Below are 12,233 nucleotides of genomic sequence, written 5' to 3'. Positions count from 1 at the left end.
CGTCTGGCTCCCATGCCATTAAATCCAAACATCTTCATGTATTGTGGCTGTGGTCTGTCATATTACAGAACAGGAAGACAGCTTTCCCCCCTTGGATTCTTCACATTCTTCTTCAGCAGCGAGTCCCATTTATGGCAAATGGTCAAGCTAATTCCCATGCTACCAACTTCTACAAAAGGTCTGTTTCACTGCAGAAGTGCCTTCATGACCAGCAACACAGAATGCACAGTCCAAATCATTTTGGGGAATTGTCCAATAATATGTGAATATTCATGTCTGCCAAGAAATATAAAGACATCGGTGGGAAGGGAAGAAATTAGGAAGCAGCATGGTCCAATCACTCGTTCCAGTTTGAGTTCATTTCACTCAAGTTTTTAATTCAGCTTATCCGAAGTAATTCCACCAACATTTAAAGAATTGGACTCATATTTCAGTAATCCAGATTTACTGTGATTCAGATTGGAAAAAATAAATAAATACATCTCTTTGACCTTAATGTAAATGTAACAGTTACTGGTGATGACAAGGTTCAGCAGTCCTCCTCCACTTCCTTCCTATTCATTTTCCACCCATGCAGACATTTTGTATTCATGTTATTAAGCCATGTTGTCAGCTTTTGTTAGAAGTTCAGCATGTTCATGAACTGTGGACATAAACTGTAATAACGATGCTGTTATCCAAAGTGTTTAAATTGTGTCATTGTCTAAAAACTTCGTGCTGCTCTCAGTCTGAGTTCACAGAGCGATGGTGAATCATGTTGAGCAGATTTTAACCAGCATCCGATGGAGATTTTTTTGCATGTGTGAGGTCTGTTTACATAACAAACACAACAAGAAAACGATATAAATTTGTTATTTGTAAATGCAGCCCAGCATGCAAGTACATACAATGATATTCATAAAATCAGCTAATTATCAAAAAAAAATATATCTATTCCAGTAACTCCATCAATTGGTGAAGCATTATGTAGGTTAATTACAGACAGGCTGGTGTTTTCAAGTCTTTTTTTGTTGGTTATGAGGATTTTCTGATTATGGCTAATAAAACCTGGGATATAAAAAAATTATATCAAACCAAAAAAATATGTATAGGGATATGTGAACTTACTGAAAAATATGATTCATGTCTGATTAAAGATTATTTTCGAAAAGGTATTTTTAATCTGTCTCACCGTGTGATCATGTTTCTTTTAGGGGAAAAAATATAGTAACTCATGCAGATGTAATAACCGTCTCAAATTCAGATGAAACAAAATGCATAATCAGTCCAAGTCAGGCAAAGAGTAAAAACACAAAGGAAGGCAAAACTAGAAAGAGTTCCTGAGGATGAAACCCCGAAGCAGTTCTGTGTCAGTTTGTTGCTCGATGGCTCCAGGTTTCAGCTGAATAGTTTTACATCTGCATGTAAAACTTTATTTGTTCTGCCTAACAGAACAAATAAAGCAACCACACAGCAGCAACACAATGCATGCAACCTCAACACAAAGACTGCTGCCGTCTTATCACTTATTCATCAGGCAGCGTCCCTGCAGACCATGAACTGGAAGAGTTCCAAAGTGGAGAAGCCATGTGTCTGCTGAGGAGCAGGGGCAGCGCTTCAGGAAGCCGTCTGCAGCAACGCAGCAATGCTGCGCTGCACCTAAACCCAAGCCAGGCATGATTACCTTGGAAGCACAAACATGGCGTCCCAGCAGTCTGAGAGCCATTGACTGCCTCATCAAGCAGCTGACTATCACACTGGAGCTGAGGCAGAAATGGGAGAAATCAATTCAGGTCTGCAATGTCAGACCAGCTCAGGCCTGCTGGCTCGATAAGAATCAGGGAAAACTGAGACTGACGCGATTTTCCTTATTTTCACACAAAATAGAAGAATTGAACTGTATTATTATAAAACAACACACACACCAAGCAGCTTTTAGATTTGTTTTACCATCAGGAAAAATGAAAACGCAGCAAAAAAAAAAAAAAATGTTTATTAAATGTTTATAAAAAGTTTTGCCATTAGGATGAGGTGATTTTTTTTTTTTTTTTGGCCATATCAATATTGGTTTGATCAACTAGATGTTTCCACTGGCGCAAACCATGAAAAGTAGTAGGAGGATTATGGCACAGCATGTTTGTTAATGACTCATGACAAATTTTTTCATGTGTGATTTTAATTGTGTTAATTGTATTTAACGGAAACAACACAATTGCTAAATTGTGTTTGCATTTTAGTTTAGCGGAATAATGACAAAGTTTTGTGCACATTTGTAAAGGAAATACAGCTAATATGAACAAGAGAGAAGATCCTGAGCTAATTGAATTGTTTGAAACACAACAAGCAGGGAAAACTCAGGCGTTCCCATGAAGGAAAATAATACAATACATTTCCATCTGAGTCCTGAGAGCAGAGCCAGTCTGGTTTGGTGTCTCACTTGGCAGGCCAAAGCAGTCCTGTGATGGTGACTGACCCAGGGGGATGTCTCTGAGATGAGAGCTGAATATATTACACACCATATGCACCAAGTTCCCACAGGATCCACAGGAAACTGAAAAAAATCAACCGCACTGCAGTCCTTCATGACAACATCTGGCCAACGAGACCTTGAAAAATCATTTCAGGCAAACACATCGCTACAGCCCAGCCCTGAAACGGGGCCAGGGATGGCACTCGCTCCCCAAAATCCTACGATTTCAACCTACCTCATCAAAGCCGCTGTCTTCCTTCTTGAAAGCTGCAAGGAGAAACAGAAAACACAAATTAAATGCTAACTGGACTGACAGCAGAATCAGCTTAAAAAGCATAAAAAGGGTATAAACACACATTAGCAAAACATCACATTCCCATGTGTCGTTCCTAACAACAAAACTGACTGCTATATCACAAGTGTGTTATATCTGAAACTTGTAATCTACATTCAGGGTAAGAAATTACACAAAAGCTTTGTTCCCTCTATGTGACATTAAATCAGACAAAACATTTCCTGTTTTAGGTCAGTTAGAAATACTAACATTGCTTCTATTTCTGACTGCTGGAATAATGATTTTTATGTAATGAACAGGTTCATGTTTTATTTTAGAAGTTGATATACATTTCCTTGTGTTGATTTGAGCGAGTTGCGAAGAGATTTTGATAAATGAAGACAATACCAGTATGCCAAACATATTCCACCTCTTTCATTCCACCAGTTCAAGCCTGAATAAAGCCGAAGTTTGCCGTGTTAACAAATGACCCAACATTTCAACACAAGAACATGTGATTTTTGTTTCTAGTAATCTTTATTTGTTAGTAGCTGGACAAGAAAGGGAAGATGTCCAGAAAACAGGGGACAGGATTCTAACCTAGGATTAGGTTAGAATCTGTGTTGAGGACTCCAGCTTCTGAACATGCTGAACCGCTGATCCACAAGACACCCATAACCGACATCTTTTGTATGAATATGCATCGCGTCTTATCAACTCCAGAAGACCCCAAAGAGTTTCACACTACATTCAGTCATTCATCCATTCACACGTTGATGGTGGTAAGCTACTGGATAGTAGCCACAGCTGCCCTGGGGGAGTCTGACAGAAGTGAGGCTACCATGCTCCAGACCCACCAGGCCCTCTGACCAACACCAGCAGGCAGAGCGGGTGACGTGTCTTTCTTCCCCAAAGACACAACGACAGAGGTGGATGGAATTGAACCTGCAACCCACTGATTATTTAGCTGCTGGCTGAAGAACACCTGCTAGTGTTTCTGCTGTCCTCATGAGAAGTCAGCATATGAGTTGTATCTTCTGACTTCTATCCTCTTCATTTTAATTCTGTTGAATTAGAAGTCTCAAATCATATGCTAACTTCAGTGTGGTGATTTCCATCTGAAGCAGATGTGAGGTGATGCTACAGCAGCTTTAGATGAGTTTACCTGATTTCCATCAGCTCTGTAAGACGTGAATGTAAATTAACATCTTTAGCAAGATCTTTGATGAAGATTATTGTTTGGCTTCTTTGAACCATTCACATAGACTACCAATCATGGAAAAGGAAACATAATGAATTAGTTTTCTATAGAAGCTTCTATCTCTAAAATCTTTTAGACCAAATTTTCAATAAAAGCACAATTAAAAATGGTCATTACCGTTTGGTCACTGGGAAAATATGAGTTTCCTTAAAAATGCAATAGCTGATGATACATGAATTTGTCTGATGCTGATAGGAGACAGAATGTGGTGAAGCTGCAGTTTGAGTAATCTGGTCCTGATCAATCCAGCTGTCTACAGCATTGGAACAATGGCTCCCATGGTGATATGTTTCCCTCTATCCTACAGAAACAGGACAGAGTAGTGACTGACTGCTCACTGAAACCAAACCTCTCTTTAACTTTGAACAACTCTTTTTGTTGCAGCCACCACAGCACTGGCTCCAGGCAACAGACTGGATCTGAAGTTGCACCATCTCTTCCAGGCAAACCCTCAAAGCTTCCAGGATTCACACAGTGTGTGCCCATCTTTGGAATTTTACTCACAATACCCTCAATGCAAAACTTAAATATGATCTCCTGCCACAGAACCAGCAGCTACAGAAGGCAGAAAATGATACAGGACAATATTTCTTCACAAAGCACGATGGCAGTTCTGGTACCAAATCATCAGGTCAGAATCGAGTTTCAATCAATCAATCAAGTTTATTTACTTTTTAAATGGTTTACTCAAATATAAAAAAACTCAAATGTGTCCAATGCCTTAATTACTGAATGACATTTATAAAATTATGTTCTGTAATAATTAGTCATATACTGTAAGGATAAAATAGAACAGTTTGTGTTTCTTGATACTGTTGGACTCCAGTGATCATTATGCAGAGAATCACTGAGGTGGTTTTTCTTCAGATCCCCAGTTTGCCAGTTTAGCAGAAGCATGAGAGTTTGTACATCCTTATTCACATCTCAGCATCCTGAAGGTGGAGCCTCACTCTGATCCTGTGGTCACTGAGCAGCTGCTGGGGTTAATAGCCTTGCTCAAGGACACAATGCCGGCAGTAAAGAGGGAAGAAAAAACAACTCTGTTAAATCTTCAATGTTCTGACTGATTACAGTGTGTTGGTTTAATCTTCATCAAAGCTTTATTATTTATGTTTCCCAGCCAGATAGCTGAGTATCATAATCCATTAAATAAGGCCAGTGAATAAATGAGGTGTTGCTCTGAAACACAATCTGATTCAGTCTGTGAGTTTATTAGCAGTGCTAACAGTACCAGGTAGGTCTGAATAGATTTTTTTTAAATAAATAAAATCTTCATTTAAAATTAATCTTTGCTTTATAATAAAAGCTGTTTGATTATCTGAATCATTTAAGAATAAGTAATGGTGCATTCACACCGCTTTCATTGAACTCCAGTCCGTTTGGCTAGAAAGTCTGATTTGTTTGGGGAGGAGTGAATGTGGACCAGAGAAAGTGAACTCTGGTCCACCTACCAACCTCGGTCTCGGCTTGGACGAGTCAAACTCTGGTAAGGTTTGAATGCTTATGTGAATGCCAAGAAGACTGGAGACTGCTTCAAAGGCAGGAAGCTGACTACAGGACAAGGCATTCTGGGTAAATACAACTAAAACAAACTTGCAAGTCTAGCGCTAGCAGGAGAAGTGACTTCAGGTTTTCTGCTAAAGACAAAAGAGAATTCCTGCAAACTCTAAAATCTGACTCCATTACATTTTTGTTTACATTTCCTGAAGAAAGAAGTTGTGTTCAGTGCCTTCTTCGCAGATTTGTATGTTGTTTTCTTCAGCTTTTTCAAAGCATTTTGTTCATTTGACACAGTGAAGTGTGAAAGAGAACCACAGCAGCTGAATATGAACAAATGCTGTAAATTAGATCCACAACCGACCCGAATCTGCTGGACTATCAGGGATGAAAAAACACCCCGAAAATCAAAAACAGAAGAAATCTGAAAATGCTTTTCCTCGACACTGCAACTCAAACACCTAAACTCTGTACACAACACCTCTCCTGGTGACCCAAAGTGGCAGAACCGGACACTCAGAGGACATTCAGCTGTTCCTGTGAGGGCCAGGGAGACTGATGCTCCCTGCCGGGAGAACAAGTACAATCAGCACTGGAGAGAATCAGAGAAACTGGTTTTATTTGTTAACTAAAGGCAAAGATGCAATAACACAGAAAAAAACTGCACCAGCTGATATATTATTAATATTAATGTGTGCTATTTAGTCTATTACTATAGATGGGCTGGACTGCAGCTGGCCCAGAACCTCCTTTTGCCAGGATTCCAGCTGACAGCTCAGAAAGTGAGATAAAATCATCTCCCTGTCAGGGAACCTCCAAACATCCTTGATGCTTAAAACAACATTCTCCCCTTTCCCTTCATTAAGTAGATGTGAGGCTGCTGCAGTTAAAACATCCACCTCGTATTTTGCTGTACGGAGCTTTGGTTCAGTGATCTGTACCGGCCGGTCCACTGGGACCAGTCGGATCAGCCATGCAACAAAGACATAAACAATACGGCTCGCATTCTTTGTTAAAGCATCCGTGGAGAGGAGGAACCGGCCGATCGATGCTCAGATGTGTTGATCTAGATGGGAGGAAAGATAGCCAATAAGAGCCGTGCATCAGCACACAGGAAAAGTCAATGCCAATCTTTCTTTCTCTCGCAACATTGACCCCGACTCACTCCTGTTCATTTCTGATCTTAGAGGCTGTATATGTCCTCTAGGAAGACAGTCTTATCTTTGTAAGGAAATATCAGATCTGATGCTCCTTCTTTCAGGATCCTTCAGGCTGCAGCGTTGATATTAAATGACCTCCAAGTTTGTCTCTGTCCTCCTCCCAGTTTAAGGAGAATGACTGCTTTCAGAGAGGAAAGACGAGTATGAGGGCCCAGTGTGTGACTGCTTAACAAAACACACAACAGACCAAGAACAAACAAATTAAGAGCAAACCCTCATAAATATTGTACCAGCTCCTCCGTCAACTCAGCAAAATCAAGGAGAGGAGAAAAATAAAAACATTTGCTGCTCTTAATCTGCAGCATGTTCCGATTTATCCACAGAAACACCAGCCTTGTCCCAGTCACCAGACAAACTGATTCAGTCCTGATCCATGGTAGTGGAGTCCTTTTGTTTCTGCCCCCCGTCTCCTTGTGCTTTACTGCCCAGCTTCCTCTCAGGGGCAGTTTTCTCTCACATGAAGTAGTGACCTTTGCCCTTTTGGGCCCCTGTGATTTGTTGAAGATCTGTTCCCTGCGGGCAAGACTTCTGCTATTTGCACATATGTCAATGAACAATGCTGTATTATTTCAATCAATAAAACCCTGTGGGTATGATTATTACCTACTTAAAGGTTATGTTCAAAAGTTACTTTAAATCTGATAAAAAAGCCTCAGCATAATGGATATTCTAAATTATTTAATATTTAAAAAAAAAAAAAAATCCTCCTTATTACATCATCGTTTCCAGAAAAAAAAAAGTCTTCAGTCATACAAACAAAAACACAAAAAATGCTGAAGTAACTATGTTAGCCCTGTCTGGAGTGATGTAAGGAAGTTACAGAAAAATGCTAAAGACAAAGAAGAAAGACTGATGCATACACAAAAAATATGGCTGGAATATCGAACTTGTTTTTGTTCATAATCTTTGGTTATCTACAGAAAATTCCATCAAATTAAAACCGATCACAGAGAGATGGGTTGGGTTCATTTACTGTGGAAACTTTGCAAAGCAGCCATTCAAAAAAACAGAAAAACTGTAACAGGGTTGACAGCAAAACTCCAAATGTTCACCAACATTAACATTTTGGCCAATGTCGGTATCTGATACTAATGATGTTGTTATGACTGATAACCCATATTATGTATGGTGATATAGTATAAATATTTTACTGCCCTTTTGACACATTGAAAAAAAACAACCATTGCTGGCTTCATCACTGCTTCTCTGCTTCACTAGACTCCCAACAATCCTTTGCTGCATCACTATCAAAGTCACATAACCAAACAAACAGCAACAAGATGGAAATAAATATCGGTTATTAATATCGGCTCAGTTTTATTTATCGAGCCAATACCAATATATCATGCATTCCCACTTCTTACATTACTGCATTGCTGTGTTTTCTTTGACTATGGTCAGTGCCACCTGGTAATGATCAGTTATGGGCATTCACTAACTGGAAAATTATTGGGTTTTTGAGTTTCCGACCAGCCGGTTATTCTGAGGTACCAAGCAAGCTGAAAATGATCCATTTTCAGACACCAGAAGGAGAGAAACCTTACTTCTTTTGTTTTTAGTGCATAAAAATGCTGAACAAAGCAAACAGCTTTTACTGCATTTAGTAAAAGCGAGGTTGTAGAACACTAGATTCAACATATTTTTACTCTATTAAAAATATCTGATTTTAATAATCTCGTAGTTTTCTGATCATGCAAGGTATATTACAGTAAATCAGAACATTGTTACATTAAATACACACAGCAGCTGTTTCTATTTGGATCTGTGAAAGAGTATATCTTTGAGGAGACGTGGATCTCCACTAATGTGTGAGAAAATCATTGACCCATTTAAAAAATGGAAGGTGGTTTAAAGAAGGATTGGAAGGGATTTGCATATTTCACCCCAAATTAAATCATTGAAGGAATTTCAAAGTGTCATCAGACAAACCCAACCTGGACCCCTGATGTCCATTAGGGGTCCATTAGTCTGTTCTGCAACAAGAACCGCCACCAATCAGCTACAAGACAAGATCTACAGTAGTTTGAGTTCTTTTAATCTTTCAGTTTCTTACAATAGTTTAAAATAAGATATGGCTGTCAGTGAAAAAAAGAACACAGCAAAAACATGTAAACTGCAGAAAAATCAGAAATACTAACTTGTTTACTTTCGGCTCCCTGATCCTAAGCAATACTTTTTAGGGCTGAGATGATTAATTGGGATGAATCAATTATTGAACTAATTTAGTACATTTATATTCAAGCCAAAACTGTATTAATATATAAATTTTTAATCAAGATAAAAAAACTTCTTTATCTGTAAATCAGGCAGTTTTAACTTCTATTGGTTCAAATTTTGTAAAAGGAAAAAAAAGGGGGGAAAAAGTCCCATTATGCCCCTTTTGCTGTACAATAATTAATCTGTTGATCCAAAATCCTTTATTTCAAATGATCAATGAATAACACATTATTAAATTTTACCCAATAAAATGTTTATTTAATTATTTAAAACAGATATTGGGTTATTTGTTTATTTTCATCTTTTAATTTAAGGCTTATCTGCAAGAAGGAGCCCATTTTTTTTAAATTGATTAACTGAATAATCATCAGAATAATCCATAGAATAACTGATCACTAAAATAATTGTTAGTTTAATATATTATTACAATTGTGATGTATTGACAAAACAAGCACTAAATACCAACAAATCAAAATCCTATCATTTTGAAAAGCAACAAAGGCAACCAGTTCATTAATAACATCAATAATAATAATTATTATTATAATAATAGAAGATTCAGACTGAATTGTTTTAAAAACAAATGTTTAAATAGTTTTTAAAAATGGTAGCTCAACCAATGTACCAAATAAATAGCAAATAAATATATCATTGTTCCAAAACTTTCATCTCTTTGAGTGAATATGAGATTTTTATTCTCCAATTTTAAAAAAGAGAATATCCTGGGTTCAGGTCCACTTTTCTGCTGTTCTGCTGTGAAGTAATTCTTAAAAAACTTGGAACTCTCTTTCATACATGACATCAACTAAAACTGTCATTTTTGGGGGGTTTGTCAACAGAATCAACAACCTGACAGAAAGAAACATATTCCTGTTGGAAAGAAGTTTTTGAAAAGAAAAATGCTATTTCAATGTCTCTGGAAACACTGAACCTGCAACTGTCTTTATTATGTTTATTATTACTGATCAATGAAGTGGTATTAAGCATGAGTAACTGCCTGGGCTCAGACTTGCTGGTTTACTGCAGAACCAGACTGGACTCTCGGATGATCACTTTCTCACATGTGGCTTTTCTGTTCCCCAAAGCGACTCCCGGAAGTGGGTTAAACAGATTAGAGTAAAATGTAAAATCTGAATAATGTCATGGGGATCTTTAGAGCGGTTCTAGGACTAGAAACCATGGAGACTGTGTTAAAAGCTAAGCTGAGAGCAGAGATCCCCTCTGCTGTTGCTTCTGGAGGATTTCACAACCAACTCTGGTTCTGGCCCAAAAAGTGCTGATGGAAAAACCAGTGGAGGGGGGAAAAGTCCCGTTACTCACCGATACTTCTGAAACTCTCCGACAAAGTTCTCCTCAACTTTTTCATCTTGCCTATCTTCTCAGCGGGCTGGGAGGCCGGCATCAGGTCGCACATTTCGGGACCAAGGCAGCGGGGCGGCTGCGGTTTGGAGCGGGGAAACGGTTGCTGATGTTCGGCTGTGCAAAAGCAGCTGCGGCGCGATGCGGTGCTCTGCAAAACGGAGCCTTAGCGGCACAGAACCTCTCTCATCAACTAGTGAGGCTGAGGCTTTTCTTTTCTCAAATATACAACTACATTTCGAAGAAAAAGAAGAAGAAAAAGAGACAAAGAGAAAAAGTCTCCAGAGTCTGGAGGCTCCAAAGCGCTTGTTCTGGGTTGAGCTCCTGGAAAAGCCTCCGCTCCAGATTTCACTTCTTTCCCTTCTCTCTGGGTCCCAGCCGCTGCCAGCTTCGCCGCAATCTAGATGTCATTTTTTTTTTTTTTTTTTTTTGGGAGGGGGGCGAATGAGGGGGGGGGGAGACACTCTCTCCCTCTCTCTCTCTCCCTCCCTCTCTCTTTCTAGGACCCCGCCCTGGATGCGGGGATTGGAGGAGTCCCGCGAAGATGCGGACTTCGGTTCGTCCCGGGAACCGCCCGTCAGAGAGCGGCGCCGCCCCGTAATGTGTTGCAGGAGGAGGACTGGTCCAGGTTACTGCCCTTTGGACCGGGTCATTTTACACACAGTCTAACACATCCCAGCTTGTTTTTATTGCTTCTTAAGATTATTCTGCATTTTCTCCTCTGTCCACCGCTGCTGAAGCAAATCATGCCCACAATAACATCATGTTTCCCTGTCAGGACTTCCAGTGGAGTGGATGGGTTAAAAAGAGCGGAGCGAGCAGTCCAGAGCCCGCATCAAATAATTTAAGCCCAGTGCAGGAGTTCCTTTCATGGCTTTGTGTGTGAGCTCTCATCTCCAATCTGATCGTAGTGTGTGTGTGTGTGTGTGTGTGTGTGTGTGTGTGTGTGTGTGTGTGTGTGTGTGTGTGTGCGCTGCAGTCACCACGGCAGCGGTGCAGCTCAGCTGGATGTGCATCCCATGTCTCAGTGAAAGCATGTGAGGAATGCAGGCGGCTTTTTAATGACTTCCACTGCAGCTCGGGGAGAATGGAGACAAATGTGTCCCTTTATTAGTCTGAATTGCTCCTTTATTAGTTGTGTGGCTGTTAATGAGGCGACTACAGGATGTACAGTAACAGCACAACTGCATTCTGAAACATAATGAAGGCCCAACTCTATGCCTTTGTTGGTGTTTCTTTATCATTGTAGTTTGTGGTTAGTTGAGTTAGTCTTAAGTAAATATATCAAGGTCCCATGGCTGCAAAGCCAGTCTGAATGATGAGCTCTCCACCACCGTGCTTGACAGTTGTTGAGGTGATGTTTGAGTCAATATGCAATTAGTTTTTCTTCCAGACTTATTGCGTTATGAACAAACATCTCTTTCTTTGGCCATGTGTATTCATGTTCCAGAAGCTTGCAAACCTCAGTGGTGCTGGTAGGTTTTGTTCTTAAGACGTTGTCTCCTGGCAACCCTTCCAACTCACTTCAATTCAGTTCTGTTTACTTGTATAATGCCTATTCACAACAAATGTCATTTGGAGCCACTTTACAAGACAGAAGGCTAAATTCAGTCACAGATACATTCCATTTTATCCTACTTATCAAACAGTGATGTAATGAGAACACCAGGCAGGGAATAATGCACAGGAATTGTTCAACTTTATACAAAATATTTCTTTATTTATACTACTTAAAATCTTTTAAAGAGGAACCACAAAAAACGGACATCCAAGACAAACAGGAAAGAAAACCCACACATGCAGAAATCATTACTGATATAAATTTGTTATAAAAGTATTATTGATTGCACTTTAAAAATTAGGTAACTTTATGTTATTAAAGGTAAAGTTTAAACAGTAATGATTTATTGGTTAATGTCAAGTTGTCATAACAAAGACATTTTGAATAATGTCAAC

General features: G+C 39.4%; 1 long non-coding RNA gene across 1 annotated transcript; it reads right to left on the bottom strand.

Annotated features, from left to right (window-relative positions):
- Nucleotides 1-2,014: 2,014 nt before the first annotated feature.
- LOC106938458 (uncharacterized) lies at nt 2,015-10,687 on the bottom strand. The gene is made up of 2 exons (XR_001422630.1): nt 10,239-10,687; nt 2,015-2,716 (listed from the first exon to the last, which is right to left on the bottom strand). It is a non-coding gene; the product is annotated as an uncharacterized LOC106938458 (long non-coding RNA).
- Nucleotides 10,688-12,233: the final 1,546 nt, after the last annotated feature.

Source organism: Poecilia latipinna, unplaced genomic scaffold, assembly GCF_001443285.1.
Source record: "Poecilia latipinna isolate Pla-1442-1.1 unplaced genomic scaffold, P_latipinna-1.0 Scaffold2598, whole genome shotgun sequence".
NCBI classification, from domain to species: Eukaryota; Metazoa; Chordata; class Actinopteri; order Cyprinodontiformes; family Poeciliidae; genus Poecilia; species Poecilia latipinna.
This window is presented reverse-complemented; position numbering and strand designations above follow the sequence as displayed.